The following is a 17,819-nucleotide window of genomic DNA, read 5'->3' on the forward strand; positions in this document are numbered from 1 at the left end:
TGCGCCTAAAAGTCTTAATTTTGTTTTGTTTATATATATATATATATATATATATATATATATATATATATATATATATATATATATATATATATATAATGTTAGAATTGTGCATGGAAGAAAACCAATGGAAGGTACATTTAAAATGAAGTTAATGGTGAAGTATATTAATTTTATTTTAATTGTATGTTTTATTAAAATAATTTTTCCACGCTAGCATGATTGAATTAGGTTCAGATATAGCATGTAGAACACTTTTTATTTTTATTTTCTTTTTTTGCCTTTTAAGTGCTGGTTTTGATTCTGTTAGCATTGGTTCCACTGTAAAATAACATCAATAAAATGGCCAGCAAGTGTATTACTCTCATCTTGTCGTTTTTAATACAATGTATTATACATGTACAGCAAATACATGTAAATATTCTTTGTTTCAGAAGAGGGTTTTCCCTGTTAGTTCCCACTTGCGCAGCTAAGTAGTCATTATTTACTGTGGGTGTGTGTTATAAATTTTAAATTCACTGATCTAGTACCAACAACTCTATCACATATGCTCTTTGATGATATTGGTGCATATAATATTTTGCACTAGGAAAAAAGAACCATTATTCAAGTGCAAATTATTATGGACCTGGTGCCTCCAGTCCAGAGGAAACAAAGTACTATGGCAGCAGCTTAAGCCAACATGTTATGAGAGGTGCTGTAAAACTGAACACATTCGGTTAACTCCATAAGACTACCCAAGCAATACCAACAACATCATACAATTTTGAGCTCTGATAAATTGATGTTGGGCTAGCACCATTTACAATGATCCAAACTTCAAATGACAAAAAAATGGATTGAAATGGGAAAAGTCTTGATTATTTTCTTCTAGCTAAATTGATTTCTTCCAGTTGGGTAATAAGATTGCACTTATAAGAAATAAGAAACTTAAATTTCCACATATCTCTGTGTCACAAGATGACATTACTGCTCCATTAATGAAGAACTCTGATGCAAAATATAAGAGACACAATCATGTTTAGGGTTTCAGGAGTTGCTTCTTTTGTGATTGACTATTCATAGCAACAGATGTTTTAAGAGTCAGCTGTGATGTCAGGCTGAGATCTTGAGACCCTGGGCCAGAGAAACTCCCTTCACTGATAGGGTTGCCCTTTGGCAGGGGTTACAAACTTCTCTGAGAAGCCTGTATTAACCCACTACTTAATAATAGTATACTTTCTCTAAATTTGTTACAGGCATGAATATGTCAAAATATTGGGGGTTGTTTTGAAAAAATATGATATTACTTTTCTAAGTAATTTGAATAGCAATTTTTGAATGGTAGCAAGATCCCATATAGGTTAACTTTAAAGAGACCATAATATTGTTGAGTCTTGGGACTGTTGACTTTGGCCAGTAAGGAACTGGCCATCCAGAACACCTTAGCAACCACACAGGAACATGCTTTATGACATTTTTACAGCCAGCCATATTACAGGCATAGTTCACCCAAAAATGAAAATGTGATGTTTATCTGCTTACCCTCCAGGGCATCCAAGATGTAGGCGTGTTTGCTTCTTCAGTAGAACACAAATGAAGATTTTTAACTCCCAATTGTTTCTAATATAATACATGTCATTTGGGTGTATTGCTATGAGAGTAAAAAACATACGAATCCATATTAAACCCTGTGACTTGTGACGACACATTGATGTCTTAAGACACAAAACGATTGGTTTCTGCGAGAAACTGAACAGTATTTGTTATTTTTACCTCATATCAGACAAATCTCATCTAGTACAATACTATACGGCACAAGCATAGATATATTTACGTAGAATCTGCATTCGACCGATCCACACAGGCACTAAGTGAGGAATATATATATATATAGAGAGAGAGAGAGACCTTTTTCGACAGAAGTAATGATGCTGGGCAATACTAGATAAGATCCATCTGATATGAAGTAAAAAAAATAACAAATACTATTAAGTTTCTCGCAGAAACCAATTGTTTCAGGTCTTTAGATATCGCCACAATCCACAGGGTTTCATATGGATTCATATGTCTGTTTTTTACTCTCAAAGAAATACACCCCATTGACATGCCTTATACGAGCAACAGTTGGTGTTAAAAATCTTCATTTGTGTTCTACTGAAGAAACTAACACACCTACATATTGGATGCCCTGGGGGTAAGCAGATAAACATACATTTTCATTTTTGGGTGAACTATACATTTAAGCATGTGAAAAACTATTAAGATTTCTATTATCAAATGAAACCAATATTCACAAATAAAATATGAGCTGCTTGTAAGATCTAAGTGGAGACATTTAGAAGAGCAAATGAATAGCCCAGCAGGGAGTTTCAGGATAATAGGCTGACGTGCATCCTTATTCCTGGTTCCTTAGGAACACCAGCCACAACATGCGTGTGGTTTCCATGTCCACACAGCCTGGAGGGAGTTGTGTACTTCTAGAACCTGGATCTTTTAGAGGATGTAGAGATGAATTCCTGTCTGTAGAGAGACCGGTTTCATGCCTTCAGAATAACTAGGCCGAAAGTTCAGGTTATCCGCTTACTCCTGTATACCCAGGTATGTCACATAACCTGTTTTTTGGAATACTCCCCAGGCCAGTAGTTAGATGTAACTTTGTAAATAAACCTATCATTAAAATCTATAATAAAAAATAATTAAAAAACTATATATCTTACCTATCAAGCAAATTACCTAAATGTCCAAGCAAAATGATTAAACATAAAATACGTTATTTAGTTTAATCAGTCTTTATTTTATTATATAATTAGCATCCAACAAATAATGTAGCTCTTATTCACAGTGATTAAAGATTAATAAATAAAAAAAGATTGCACAACTACCAAATGGTGGCGAAATGCATTGGCCAAAGAAGAACGTTTTATGGCCTTTAATTTCTTAGCATCACGTCATGTTGACCAGGAACCATTGACCTGAGTTGGCGGAACTTACATCCGGGTGTGTTTTTGGATCCGGCATACCTCCTCGAGTAAGTAAGGTTTGGTTTAATTAATTGAGAGTTCAGGGTATGTTTGATGCTAAGATAACCTTGCTTTCTGAAAATGTCCCCCTGAACCAGCAAATCAAGTTGTTCAGGATCACTTGAAAACAACACAGGTGTGGTGGAGCAGAGTTTTTGGAACTGTAGGTCTACTCCAGAAGCAGGGTTAGCTACGCCTGGTCTAAAAAATAACGCTGTTACTTTGCAAGATTAAAGCATAGGCTAATATTAGAAGAATAAAGTCCAAATTACAACAAATTCATCATAATGAGATTAAAGTTGAAATATACTGAGAACAACGTTTTAAAAGTAACTTCAAAAGGGACATTCTAAAATGCTGAACATGGCATTGTGCAGTGATAATGTAAGACTAAATTCATCTTATTAATAAAAACCATTATCAGCAGTCAAAATTGATGAGCCCAAATCCATCATGCAACATTTGATGTATTGTCTTTCCTCTTGGATTACGTGCATGTAGTTTACAACCTCATTCACTTTATTCTCAAAACTTTTGCTTTATTTCCAAGGCCTATTTATTTTAATATGGTGGCAGTGTTGTAGTCAAGACCAAGACCAAAGAAGGGTTGAGTCTGAGTCAAGCTCAAGTCTACACACTCCTGCGTTGGTTTTGATCATGAACTGAGAAGCATAGACCTGAATGATCTGATCTTGACTACAACACTATGGCACTAAAACACTGCTAAGTGGTACTTGACAGCAAAGTTTGCATGATTTTGAGGGTGTTGATATGAATGATGCATTTATATAGCACATTCATATGCTAAAGGATTCTGAGTGGTTTTTAGCATGTAGCTAACATTTTCTGGATGGTTGCTAGGTGACGTACATTTATCAACAAAAGGTCTCAGAAAAGAAGCCGAGCCATTTGATAGCATTCATGTGTGTAACAAACCGCTGGATGAGTTTAATAATCATAGTCAAGGGTTTTTTCAGATCCTTAACCCTGGTGTAAGGAATAATAATAGTCATTTTTTCTTTTTTAATTGGCTAGCAGAATTTCTATTCTTCAAGACTCTTTATTAGCATCTCCCCAGCTTTGCTATACTTACAAAAAAGTTTGTGTGCTATTAGTATACTTTTGTTTAAAACTATAGCAAATAAGAAAGTGTACTTTCAGTCTACTTTTTATGTATTAGTTAGGCCTTATTAAATAGTTAATTTATCCTTCATAAAGCATTAGTAGACATTAATAAGCAGTTACAGCTATAAATGCTTTGTTCTTGATTTATAGCATATCTATGATGCATTTAGTAATTGTATTTTTATAGGCCTACTTTATAAATGATCAATTTATCATTTCTAAATTAAGTTTTACATTATTTACTAACCAGTTAATTAGAATTTGTCAGTGGTTCATAAGATCATTTAGACAGTGTAAAAAATGATAAATTATATTAATAATAATCTAAATGTATGTTTACACATATAGACATATAGAAATACTTACTCAGTGTGTTGCTTGAAAACATTTGGCAAAATTTCGCTCATTGTGCCAAAACTCTCCACACAACAATACTGGGAAATATACTACCATTTACATCTGTGTCAGATTGAAACTCTACTATCAACACCTAAACTCTGCTATCAAAACCTATACCATTCCTTTGTCGAAATTTAACTCTGACGACAAAATGATACACACTTGCATCATATGAATACACTTTCAGATCAGGGGGAACACACTAGTCTACTTAATATAAATCGTAGTCTTTAATTTTCACTGTTTTTATTCAGTTCATCAGTTAGCATTCTGTGAAGCAATGCAACACTTACAGTTTCTGTCCTTTTTTTCCAACAAAGGTTTTCACAACAACCAAAAATGAAAGTACAGAAAGGTTACAATTGTCATCTCAATACTGTACATCACAGTACTATACTTCACACTACAGTACAATCTCAACAGTACAGTTTACTGTATTGTATGTACACAACAGACAACTACCATGTTTTTGTTACAAAAGAAGCACTAGCCAACTTGCAATACAATGTGATATGGTACAGTACTGTAAATACTGTAGATACAGTCTGGAATGGAGAGTTGCTGTTTCCCAGTCTGAATGTCATTATGATGGATGCAACTGTCCTCATCAAAGTAGTCCACATCTGGTAGCCGAGTGTTGTTCTTTGCTCGGGTTTTAACGAAAAGGAAAAGTTTAAATAGCTTAAAACAGACGCGATAACTGATTCGAATGAGTGATGCTCCACAGCGGCATCCTGCTTCACCGTCACTGCGCTGTCGCCATCGTGTAAAGCCCACCCCAACGTTCCTGATTGGTGCCGCAAATTCGACGGATTAGAAATGGGTTTGAATGAGCTCCTTGCCAGACTACTTGCAGAGCAAATCTAAATTTGCTGGAAAATGTCTGGGTTTTCCCAGGACATGGCCCTATTCATTCTTTCCTTTACACGGATCAGTTGTCCTGGTCTTTTTGCAGGAAAACCACCAAAGCTTGATGTTTCCACCCCCATTCTTCAAAGTAGGTATGGTGCAAAGTTGAGTTTTTACCAAAAAGTTCTATTTTGGTTTCATCTGACCATACACTGTAAAAATAAAAAATAATAATTATATATATATATATATATATATATATATATATATATATATATATATATATATATATATATATATATATATATATATATATATATATATATATATATATATTGTCTCCAATTTAAAATTTTCTAGTGACTGACCACATCATCAAGTTGGCCAATTTTCAGATTTTTAGTCAAATCAATTGAAAAATTTAGATGTGATCAGTCACAAGAAAATGTTCAGTTGGAGACCTGATTTTTTTTTTTTTTTACAGTGTATGACATTCTCCCAATCCTCTTCTGGATCATCCAAATGCCCTCAAGCAAATTTCAGATGGACCCGGACATGTACTGGCTTAAGCAGGGGGACATGTCTGGCACTGCAGGATTTGAGTCCCTGGCGGTGTAGTGTTTTACTGATGGTAGGCCTTTTTACTTTGGCCCCACCTCAATGCAGGTCATTCACTAGGTCCCCCGTGTGGTTCTGACATTTTTGCTCACCGTTCTTGTGATCATTTTTACCCCACGGTGTGAGATCTTGCGTGGAGCCCCATATCGAGGGAGATTATTAGTGCTCTTGTATTTCTTCCATGTTCTAATAATTGCTTCCACAGTTGATTTCTTTACACCAAGCTTCTTACCAATTGCAAATTCAAACTTCCCAGCCTGGTGCAGGTCTACAATTTTGTTTCTGGTGTCCTTTGACAGCTCTTTGGTCTTGGCCATAGTGGAGTTTGGAATCTGACTGTTTGAGATTGTGGACAGGTGTATTTTATACTGATAACAAATTCAAACAGGTGCCATTAATACAGATAACAAGTGGAGGACAGAGGAGTTACCTCTTAAAAATGAAGTTACAGGTCTGTGAGAGCCAGAAATCTTTTTTTTTTTTTTTTTTTGTAGGTGACCAAATACTTATTTTCCACCATAATTTTCAAATAAGTTCTTTAAAAATCAGACAATGTGATTTTCTGGATTTTTTTTCTCATTCTGTCTCTCATAGTTGAAGTGTACCTATGATGAAAATTAGAGGCCTCTAATCTTTTTGAGAGGGAGAACTTGCACAACTGGTGGCTGACTAAACTTGCATCAATACTTTTTTGCCCCACTGTATGTTTCTAATTCTGAGTACCAAAATTAGTGTACAATAGTGTACATATTGTACATATTATACAGTGGGGGGCACTATTACACATCTTCTGAAATAGCACAGAATCCCTTGATCAAAACACCGGTGAAAAAAATCCTGAAACAAGTGGTAGAAGATTGCTCATGCAAATGTAAAATAACGTAATCAATGTCAAACATTAAATAGCATATACATAATAAAAGCCTAATTTTACTAATGTAATGTCGAAAACATGAAAAGGAAACTACTGTGAAGCTTTGTGGTGTTAATGGACTCGATCTACTCTATGTTTTGATCGTTCTGAATCCCATCCAGACAGTCCTTGACAAAGATGCATTTTTTGTTTAAAATGTTGGTTTTTTTACGAGCCCACATTCAAGTGTTGATAAAAAAGAATGCATTAAACTACAATACAAAAATGGTTAAAGTACAGTTATAATAAATTAATACTTAAATAGGAACATAGTAGTATATTTAAAGTGCACAAATAGTAAACTTGGTATGATGTCATGTTCACTTAAAGAAAACTTACATGTATACTTGAAGTAAAAATCACTAAACTAATAGTTTACCTAAAACACTTCAAAGTGTACTTTCATACTTTAACAAATGCGCTATTACTATTAAAATAGTAAACTACTAGTATACTTTCACTTGAATAGTGACACTTGTTTGTTTCAAATAACTGGTCTCATCTGTGACCTCTGTTAAAACTAAACCCATGTGAGAGTATGCTTTCAGTATGCTTGTCTTATCCAAACCAGGTTTATGTCATTCACACACAAGCAGAGTGACCCCCACTGACAATCGCAGTCAAACTGTCAGATGGCGTTAGGATAAAAATAATGGCTGTCGAGCCAAGGGAACAAAAGGATAAGCTGCTTTTGAAGGTAGTCAGCTGACGGCAGATTAACAGAGAACTTGCTTAACTCAAGGTCACAGACGTTCATTTTCACAGCGTGCCAATTACAGCAGTGTGTGCGGGAGGGAGCTATTACACATCCCAAAATACTCATCAAGCAAACACAGGAACTTTTAACTGCTAGCATTGCCCTAAAGTAGCATCTCGATGGTGTCATTGTGGTTATTGGCGTCATATAAAGTAGCCTATTTTGAGATCCTCTCCTGGCTCTAATAAAGACTTTAAAACGCACTATCCCAAAATGTGCTATCAATAAACATGCTTTTTGAAAGGATGTGGACACTTGTCGGACTGTCTGGAGATGGTCTGATACTATAAAACAAAGTGTTCCTGGTTTATATTTCCTGCCTTACATTTTTTTTTTTTTTTTTTGGTAAATTGTGTTGCTTTCTATTCTGATTTGATTACCTGATTACAAAAAGTAGCAAATGACAACACACATGAAGGTCCATGTAAAATGAGAAGGCCTACAGGCCTATACAGTATTGTATGTGGGGGTTTTTCAGCAAAGTTACAAGCACGATAATATAACAGTACTATACTACTGGGACTTTTCACTGTTATCCCTCTGCATGTCAATATTTGCACATTCCAAACAGACTGTATGCATGTTCCAATTGGGGTGGATTGGGGTGTCCAATCCTGCTCCAGAGGCCAGCATTCTGCAGAATTCAGCTTCAACCTGCCCCAACACACTTTCCTGGAGGTTTTTAGTAATCCTGAAGATCTTTATTAGATCAGGTGTGTTTAATCAGGCTTAAAGCTAAACTCTGCAGGATAATAGGCTATGCTGCATCCCGATTCGCCTACCTGAAAGTATGTACTCATTTTGTGAAGAAAAAGTATATTTTAAGTGTGTAGCAGAAGAGTATGCAAACTTTGGGACACACTACTACTACATTGTTTATCGGACAGCTCTGTTGCTTGGTTACAGTACTGTTTAAACTGCCCTGTCAATCAACTTGTCACAGTTAAAATCCTCCACATTCAATTTAATTAAAATGTCTACTGCATCAGAGAGAAATGTAGTAGCACATTGATCTGCCAGTCATTGGCCTTTCATGCGGAGACTCTCATCATGTGTTTGCAATTTAAATATAATTATGCATTTAAAAGTTAAAGGACTAGTTCACCAAAAAATGAAAATTATCCCATGATTTACTCACCCTCAATTCATCCTAAGTGTATATGATTTCTTTCAGATTAATAAAATCAGAGTTATATTATAAAAGTTCTGGCTAATCCAAGCTTTATATTGGCAGTGACGGTCTGCTGAGCAGAACACTGTAAAAAAGCCAACTCACAAAATTTTTGACTAAGGATTATGTTTTAGTTGACTGGCCAAATGCAAAAAAAGTTTGCTTAACCAGTGAAAAGAAGTAGTATTTCCAACCTAGTATTCATTGTAAATGTGATTTGTAAATGAAAGTAACAAGCAAGTAGCAACAAGTTAAAAATGCATTGAGTGCATCATGCAAAACTCATCCATGGCTCCCAGAATGCATTGTGGCATCAAGCATGTCACCATTTATGAGAGTCATAGGCTGATTTTTTATGTTTTAGACCTTGTTCAGCTCTGATTAAAACAGTGCTGTATCTTTTCTCGAATCACAGTAAAACAAAGTTAATAGTATATTGCTCATATTAAACTCAGTCATAAAATCAGTGAATTAAGCCACTACACAAGGATTATATTCTTACCTTTGATCAGCTGACACCATCTCATTGTGTTTTCTCTTGGTTTTCTTCCCATATGGCAAAATTAGGTACAGCAGCCAGATAAACACTGACATTACAAAGTCGTCAAACTGCCCAACTAACGAAAGAGGGAGACATGCGACTTAACTTTAGTTAAGTGAACTATGTTTAAAAGTTGCGTAAACTCAAAAAAAGCTGTGCAGCAAGTTGCCTTACAATTTTAAGTTATGTGAACTTTTCTTTTTTTACAGGTGTGTAATGTCATCAAACGTAGCATAAGCATTTTGAACTGCATGAGGCGCTACGCTTTTTCCGTAAGTTGAATACGGAAGACGATCGACAGGAAGCTAGATTTACTTTATAAACTTTTAAATATGGACATTTTTCTTACACAAACGCATGGATTCGCTTCAGAATGCCTTTATTAATGCCCCGGAGCCGCGTGGAGCACGTTATATCACGGACACGGACTTTTATGAACTTCAAAAACAGAGCCACAATCACTGCCATTATAAAGCTTGGATTAGCCAGGACTATTTTAATATAACTCCCGATTGTATTCGTCTGAAAGAAGAACGTCATATACGCCTAGGATGACTTGAGGCTGAGTAAATCATGGGATAATTTTTATTTTTGGATGAACTATCCCTTTAAAGACTCTTTGCTTAGTTATACCCAATTTTTTGTCTTGTGGACTATATGTAAATATATGTCATGTAAAGTATCTTATTCAGGACAGTACTTAATAAAACATTTTGTATGATCCCTCTTATTTTGTTAAAATTATTCATATTTTCACAAATTCCGCCACTTTTTTTTATTTATTTATTTATTTTAATTTTTTATTTATTTAAGAAACAGGGACAGCGTACAATAAAAATTAACCTCAAAGGGAGAGATGCATAGTACCAGGTTTTAGCTCAAGAGCTAATTTTCACCCGTAGTCCCTGGGCAGGCTGATGTTAAGCTACAATATATAAACAAACATGAGTAATAAAATTTATACTTGCCAAAAAATAAATAAAATAAAATAAAACAAAAATTGTACAAACATTCATGTTCACACCTTTCACATACTTTGACCTTAGAACACACACTTACACACATACACATATCTAGTCACATGTGGGAACAAATTTGATTTGATAAAAGCCATTTCTTTACTTGGCGTGTGAAGGTATAAAAATTTGTGCTTTTTTTTTTAGCTCTGTAGGCAACATGTTCCACTGACGAGCGGCCACACAAGAAAACGCAGAGTTTCCAAACACTGTCCTGCGTTTCGGGATCCTGCATTCACCTCGCACTGTAGATCGTGTGGCTCGAGCTCTTATTTCAGAGCCCAAAGATATGAATTATTTTAGTGGAGGAGCAGCGTTGTCATGAAGTATCTTATACATCAAACAAAGATTGGTGTGAATTATCAGATTTTCAAAGCTGAGAAACTGGTATTTTACAAGAATATGACAGTGATGGTATCGTCTGCTTTTCTTATCGTGAATCTTTAGTGCGCTTTTATATAATGACTCAAGTGGTTTGAGGGCAGTTTTAGTAGCCTGTGACCAACTTGTCAAACAATAGCGAAAATGAGGAACAATCATGGCATTTAGATAGGCCCCTGAGGCCTCGATTGTAAAGGAATTTCTAATGTATCTGAACTGTGCCATATTAAGTTTTATTGTATTTGTTAACTTTTTTATATGCTTTTTAAAGCCTAAATTTGGTTCCAATATGACACCTAAATATTTTACCTGTTCTTGATTTGAAACGATTTGTCCATCAATTAAAATATTAGGGTAAATTTGTATTTTAAAACGATTTGTGAAAAACATAGAAACAGTCTTACCTAAATTTAAAATGTGAGGCATGAGTTTTTCAGCCACAAACAAACTTTCTTCATCTTTTTAGTCAGTTTGTGAGCGACCTCTTCCGCAGTTTTACCATGTGCATATAGCAACCGTATCGTCAGCATACATAATAATTTTACTCTTACACACAGCTGGTAGGTCATTTATGTAAAGGGTAAAAAGCAGGGGGCCCAAAATGGAACCTTGTGGCACTCCCATGCCACAAGGTCTTAATGGTGATTTTTTATTGTCAACCCCAACACATTGTTGTCTGTCATTAAGGTAAGATTGAATCCATGTTATTGTATTTGTGTCAAGAGAAAAATCAGATAATTTGCTAATGAGCAGCTGATGATTAACTGTATCGAAGGCCTTTTTCAAGTCTAGAAAGACCGCCCCTACCACACCTCCACCATCAAGACTGGATTTGATGTCTTCTAGTAGGTAGCAGCACGCAGACTCTGTGGAGTACCTTTTCCTGAACCCAAACTGGCAAGGATGTAATTTTCAAGCAGCTATACATATATATATATATAGCTAAACACACATAGTATACACAGCTGACTCGCCAAGTTATCTCAACAGTTTTCTGCATCCCTCAGCCACCCCGACGTCTCACTCTCGGCTGGTTCCTGTTCCCAGGATATGGGGGAGTACAGCATGCCAAATTGGGCTAAATTGCGAGCTCAGAGCCCTCCCCTCATAGCCTGACAAGCCAGACTCACATCAAGATGTTTGGTCTGGAAACTCACCATTGACAGGACTCAATCTGAGGGGCGGGATAAACGGTTGTCTTTCAAACTTTCGACGTATCCGGTCGGCAAAACTCTGAACACATCTTTCCTTTTTAAGAATGACTTCAGTGCCGTTCTTTGTTCTTTTCTCAGAGAAAAGCTTAACTTTTCTTTTTTTAAGTCTTCCACAGTCACGGTCAAAGCTGATTCGAAAGATTGCAGTTCGCCAGTTTCTGTGTTTGCTAGAAGAACGCAAACACAACTCGGCCGTCGTCATTATGGCCCCACCCACCGACTCTATCCACGATGTGATTGGCCCGGCAAGAGTTTGGCGATTACAGCTCAGAAGTGTATTGAGAGTTGCTAGACGACACTCGCGGAAAGATTAGATTTGCTGCCGCTAGGGTGCATCTAGATTTCTAGGCTAGGCTCATGACTTTAAAACTTAAATATAGGTCGTAATAAGGCGCTTGAAAAAACGACCTATAGAGTGTATAGATTGTTTGAGGCACAATTTTAAAGTTTTAGGCTAAAAAAATATTACTCCCTGCTTTCTCCTTTATACATAATATTATCCCTGTCCTCAGTGTGAACATAACCTCTGTGAAGTGTTATTGTTCATTTTTTACATATTAAAACTGAAGCACCATGTTGAGTGGTCCTATTGATGCAATACAATCTTTTGTTTGCTCTTGTTGAAGCTCTCAGCAATGAATGAAACAGACAAACACTAAATGTCATGGAAATGGTATCAAATGAAGAAGATCAGATGCAGGTCAAAGCCCTGATCCAGGATGATCATTGTTATACAATATTACTTCACACCACTGTGATATGCATAAGGACACAAAGTCCTTATCTATACTTATCTTTGTCTTCAGTTAATAGACAGGATGGACTATTGAACCTTCACGGCTTTTATAGATTGTGCTGTTAACAAAGCATTTTAAAGTCAAATTAACTCTGAATCTGGTGTGGCCCTGTTGTTAAATAGACACATTTTCCAGAAGGCTATGAACTCTCAAGGGATCTGCAGTTTCCATCCAGTCGTAGGAACATAATGAGGAAAGTCTTTATATGGTTGGATACAAAACAGTTTTAGGAGGTTGATGTGGCTTGTTAAACAGGTAGTTCAGCATTTGTAGTACGTGTTACCTGTGGACTGTAAGTAGATGACTCAGAAATCATGCTCAACATTCAAAGAACACTCAGACCCACCAAAGCCTTATCCATACAGAGACTCTCCCTCACACACCTTACATTTGTCTTAACACTATAGAGGGTAGCATTGAGGTCACTTTCCCACTGGAAAACGCCCCCTCAGCTGGACTGAGTGGAAGAAGAGCTGCTGTATAACCAGATTTAATAGGGGAAACTACGAAAATGCGAGTAAAGCAAACGATTATCTGTTTAAACTTAAGGTTGGGCATGATATAATAACTTTCCAAAGATCCAGTGCTCAGTGTGATGTTTCATGACATTTGACATGGAAATAAAATAAAAAAATAAAATTTCCCTGTGAATGCTTAACATAAATACAGGTAATCGAGGTGTAGCTCAAACTGCTCAAGAAGTTAATGCTGGTTCTGATAGAAAGGTGTCAGAATGCTCTGTGCATCGCAGTTTGTTTCATTTTGGGCTGCATTGCCGCAGACAGGTCAGGATGCCCATGCTGACCTCTGTACACTGCCGAAAGCACCAACAGTGAGCATATGAGCCTCATAACTGAACCAGAACAATGGAAGAAGGTGGCCTAGACTGATGAATCACGTTTTTTTTTTTACATCACGTGGATGGCCGGGTGTGAATCATTACAATAACTAGCCTACCACAAAGTGCAGACTTTGACTTATTTTGTGGTGCTTCTGCATCCCTTTTGAAAGGCTGAACGTGTCAGTGCCCATTTACTGTAACTGTGTAGAAAAGAGCAACAAGCACAATTATCTGAATTTCTAATTTTGTGTTCAATGGAAAAAAGTAAGTTTTGCAAGTTTGGAGTGTAATCATGGAGTAAATTATGTCATAATTATTATTTTGTTGTGAATTTTTCCTTTAAGCAAATCCATTAAAGGGTTATTTCACCCAAAAATGTAATTTATGTCATTAATGACCCTAATGTCGTTTCACACCCGTAAGACCTCCGTTCATCTTCAGAACACAGTTTAAGATTTTTATATTTAGTCCGAGAGCGTATCCAAGTGTATGCACACTATACTGTCCATGTCCATTATTCATTAACGGTTATGAATCAGCGTATTGTTTCATGCTCGGATCGCGTGTCAAACTGCTGAAATCATGTGACATTGGCAATCCGAATCATGAATCGATTCACTGATTCATAACCGTTTGAATCTTTACTTGAGGATTGAAAACAAACAGGGAAGAGAAGACAATGCTGAATAAAGTCGTAGATTTTGTGATTTTTGGACCAAGATGTATTTTCGATGCTTCAAGAGATTCCAATTAACCAACTGATGTCACATATGGACTATTTTGATGATGTTTTTATTCCTTTTCTGGACATGGACAGTATAGTGTGCATACACTTGCATATGCTCTCGGACTAAATATAAAATATCTTAAACTGTTTTCTGAAGATGAACGGGGGTCTTACGGGTGTGGAAAGACATTAGGGTGAGTCATTAATGACATAAATTTCATCTTTGGGTGAACTAATAATAAATAATAATAATTTAAAGGAATAAAGCATATAGGGATCTTTTGTTGTAAGCACTGTTTAATTATCAGAAAGTAGAAGTAACAAATGATTCAGACAAGTTTTTCAATGCATCAAAACTCTTGCGAACCAGAAGTGTGCAAGGTCAAAGAGAGACAAAGAAGATATCCGTATCACGGAACAGAGTAAAGTTGCACCAGTCGAGCAGTTCATCTTTCAGCGGTGTGTAAGTGCCATCCAACCCCAGTCAAGCGCTTGTATGGAACTTCTAAACAGAACCATCTGATCCCAAATATGAGTTTGCCTAAAAGCACAGCAGTGACCCACTTAGTATGTGGGGCAAATGTTTGTGGTCTGAGCCTTGCACTGTTTAGCCAGAATTCAAAAGTAATGAGTTGTTATATCATGCTGTGAGTCTTTTCATCAGTACAGACTGGACATCTTGTTAAAATAGACTTAAATGTATGGTGCAAAATACTACAAGGCTAGAATGCTAAATAACTACATACTGGGACAAAATTTAATTAGGGTTATGAGACAGAATTATAAAGTTTGTACGTAATTAAAATCATGTCTATGAAAGCAAACATAGGTTAGGCCTATATAATAAATAGCGAATTAACAAAATAATGTAAGTAAGCATCAAAATCAAACACAAAACAGCACAAATAAATAATCCAAACTTTCAAGGCAAACAATTCTTTAAACAAGTTACAAAGCCGAATATAGCCAACAAAAGTATAAGCATTTAAAGATTCAGCAAAGGGTGCTAGCAATACTTCAGGAAGAGCTTTTAGATTAATGAGACTATAAACTAATTCAACAGAAACCAGTTGAAAATAAGTCTCTCCACTGAATTCTGGTGACGGTGCCCTCTGTTGGTGAAGCAGTACAACTGCAGATATTATAATGGGAGTTGACATCAGCCACATGACCCAGGAATAAATAGCTCACTACACAACTCACTCTCACTTAGCATGAGCATATTTAATACGCACTCAGCACTGAAAACATCTAAACATTAGGGCCTAGTTTCACAGACACGACTTAGATTAAGCCAGGACTAATCCTTAGTTCCATTAGAACATTTAAGAAGCTTTAATAGCATGCCTTGGGAGGGGAAAAAAGTGCAAGTTGCTTTCAGTTAAAACAGTTAAAACATGAATTTTAGTCTGAGATAGCCTTGTCTGTGAAACTGGGGTTTAATATAATTCATGATATTATGTTCATAATGGAATGCTAATGTTTTAAACAGAACACTGTCTATTACATTTAAAATAATTGTTTGTTTTACACTTCAACACACTATGAGCAATTGACCTCCATTTATAATCTCATAAATAAATACAAATATTTTACACATTTATCATATTCATTTTTCATTGTATTAATTGGGTCTTCATACAGGAAAATATTTTACTACCTTTTAAATTTTAGGATGCATATGATCATATTTCGGGGTCCATGGACAAGCCCTGGTTTAGAATGTCATTTAAACTACTACTTTTACTGTTTCTGAGGTGTATAATATAGACAGTATGCAAATATTCTAAATAAAGAGAATACCAGAATGACTCCTACATTCACAACAATGTGCAATATACAACAGAGCTCATTGTTTTGAATAATGTATCCATACAATCCACAATGCAATGTGAATGACTTGACCTTTCATTTCTTGTCACAATTTATTTGCATGCAATTACAGACAGAGAAACAGATTCTAAAACTTGACTAGTTACACTTCATTGTAAAAATAAGGGAAAAAGGGATATTGTATGGTTTATTATCATTTTTTTTGTGCACGTCATTTGTGCACAATCACTTCCTGCACACTTGTGGATGACTTTCTGTGCATTTGTCAATTGCAGCACACATTTGCATTTGTAGATTTCGAAACATTTCTAGAGTCAAAAGAAGTGCAGACAAATCCACAAATAGGTGGACTCCACCCATCATCTACTCGAGCCAGTCAGATAACAGCCACATTGCGCTGACCAATCGTATCATGTTCTCACTACACAACCAATAACGTTTTGCTTTACAGTTGGGGTGGGAAAAGATTAATTTGCACCCCTAGAAGAAACTACATTATATGGTCACTTCATTCAAATGGTTTAGTTTGTAACGTTTATTTTAAAGTTGAATGCTTCTTAAAGGGTTACTTCAGCAATTTAGCATATGGCGTTGTATTAGTAGAAATCCTTTACCCCCCTCTCTCTCATTTCTGTCAATAGGGGGGAGAGGGAGATGTGAGGGAGGATTTTCAGGCGTGACTTTTTACTGCGCTGAGGCGAAATACTGTCACAAGTGCTATTCCGCCATACATTATAGTTATCCTTTTTAATCCACTTAGAAAAGCGGCACGTTATATTTTGTGTCACCATACTTGATCGTTCAACTATTTGTGTACCTGTATTTAAATAGGGAATACGTGGAGGTGTTTGGTCGCTTCTAACTTGATCTCTGTTTGGTACCATAGTGAATGAACTGGGCTTAGTGGGCTAAACTAAATGCTATCAGATCATCACCGCGTGTACGAGCGATTAAAGGACAACTCCAGGGAATTTTAACCTTTATCTTTATCATTATATATTTGTGAGTACAGTCTATAGAAGAAAAAAAACAACCGGATTGGTGCTTGCAACACGGAGCTCTTACAGTTAAAGGGTCAAGTTTCCTAGGTAAAAATTGCACATTAACACTCTGACATTTTGAAACTTGAATGCAATGATTTCGTAATCACGACTTCAGAAGTTGGAATTATCAAATTTGCATAGGTAATTCTAGATCGGGGTAAAAGCGAAGGGGTTTGAGGTTTCAAAGTCTCGACTGTGCATCTGAAGCACAGAGTGACGCGCGCTGGGTTGCCGTGATGATCTGCACTGTCACTCGGCAGCTATCTATATTTATCCAAATATGCACACTGTTTCACTAAGAGCCCGTAAAAAGTAAAAAAAGTAAGTAAAAAGTTAATTTTACTTTACCGAGCCTTTGTAGCAAAGGCTTCCACAGATTGCGCCTGGTTACAGCTCGCTCGGCGCCCTTATGGAACTTCGTATCAGCATAACGCCTAGCTTTCCTCCTTGACTTTTCCACACGCTGCTTTCAAAACTTCCCTAACATACAATAATGATGGAAGACGAGCCTGACAGAAGTGACTGTCTCATGCATATTAACTAAATTATCTTGTATGCATACTACAGTGCAGTGATTGGACTGAAAGAGCTT

The sequence above is a fragment of the Pseudorasbora parva genome, chromosome 16, assembly GCF_024679245.1.
Source record: "Pseudorasbora parva isolate DD20220531a chromosome 16, ASM2467924v1, whole genome shotgun sequence".
Taxonomy (NCBI): domain Eukaryota; kingdom Metazoa; phylum Chordata; class Actinopteri; order Cypriniformes; family Gobionidae; genus Pseudorasbora; species Pseudorasbora parva.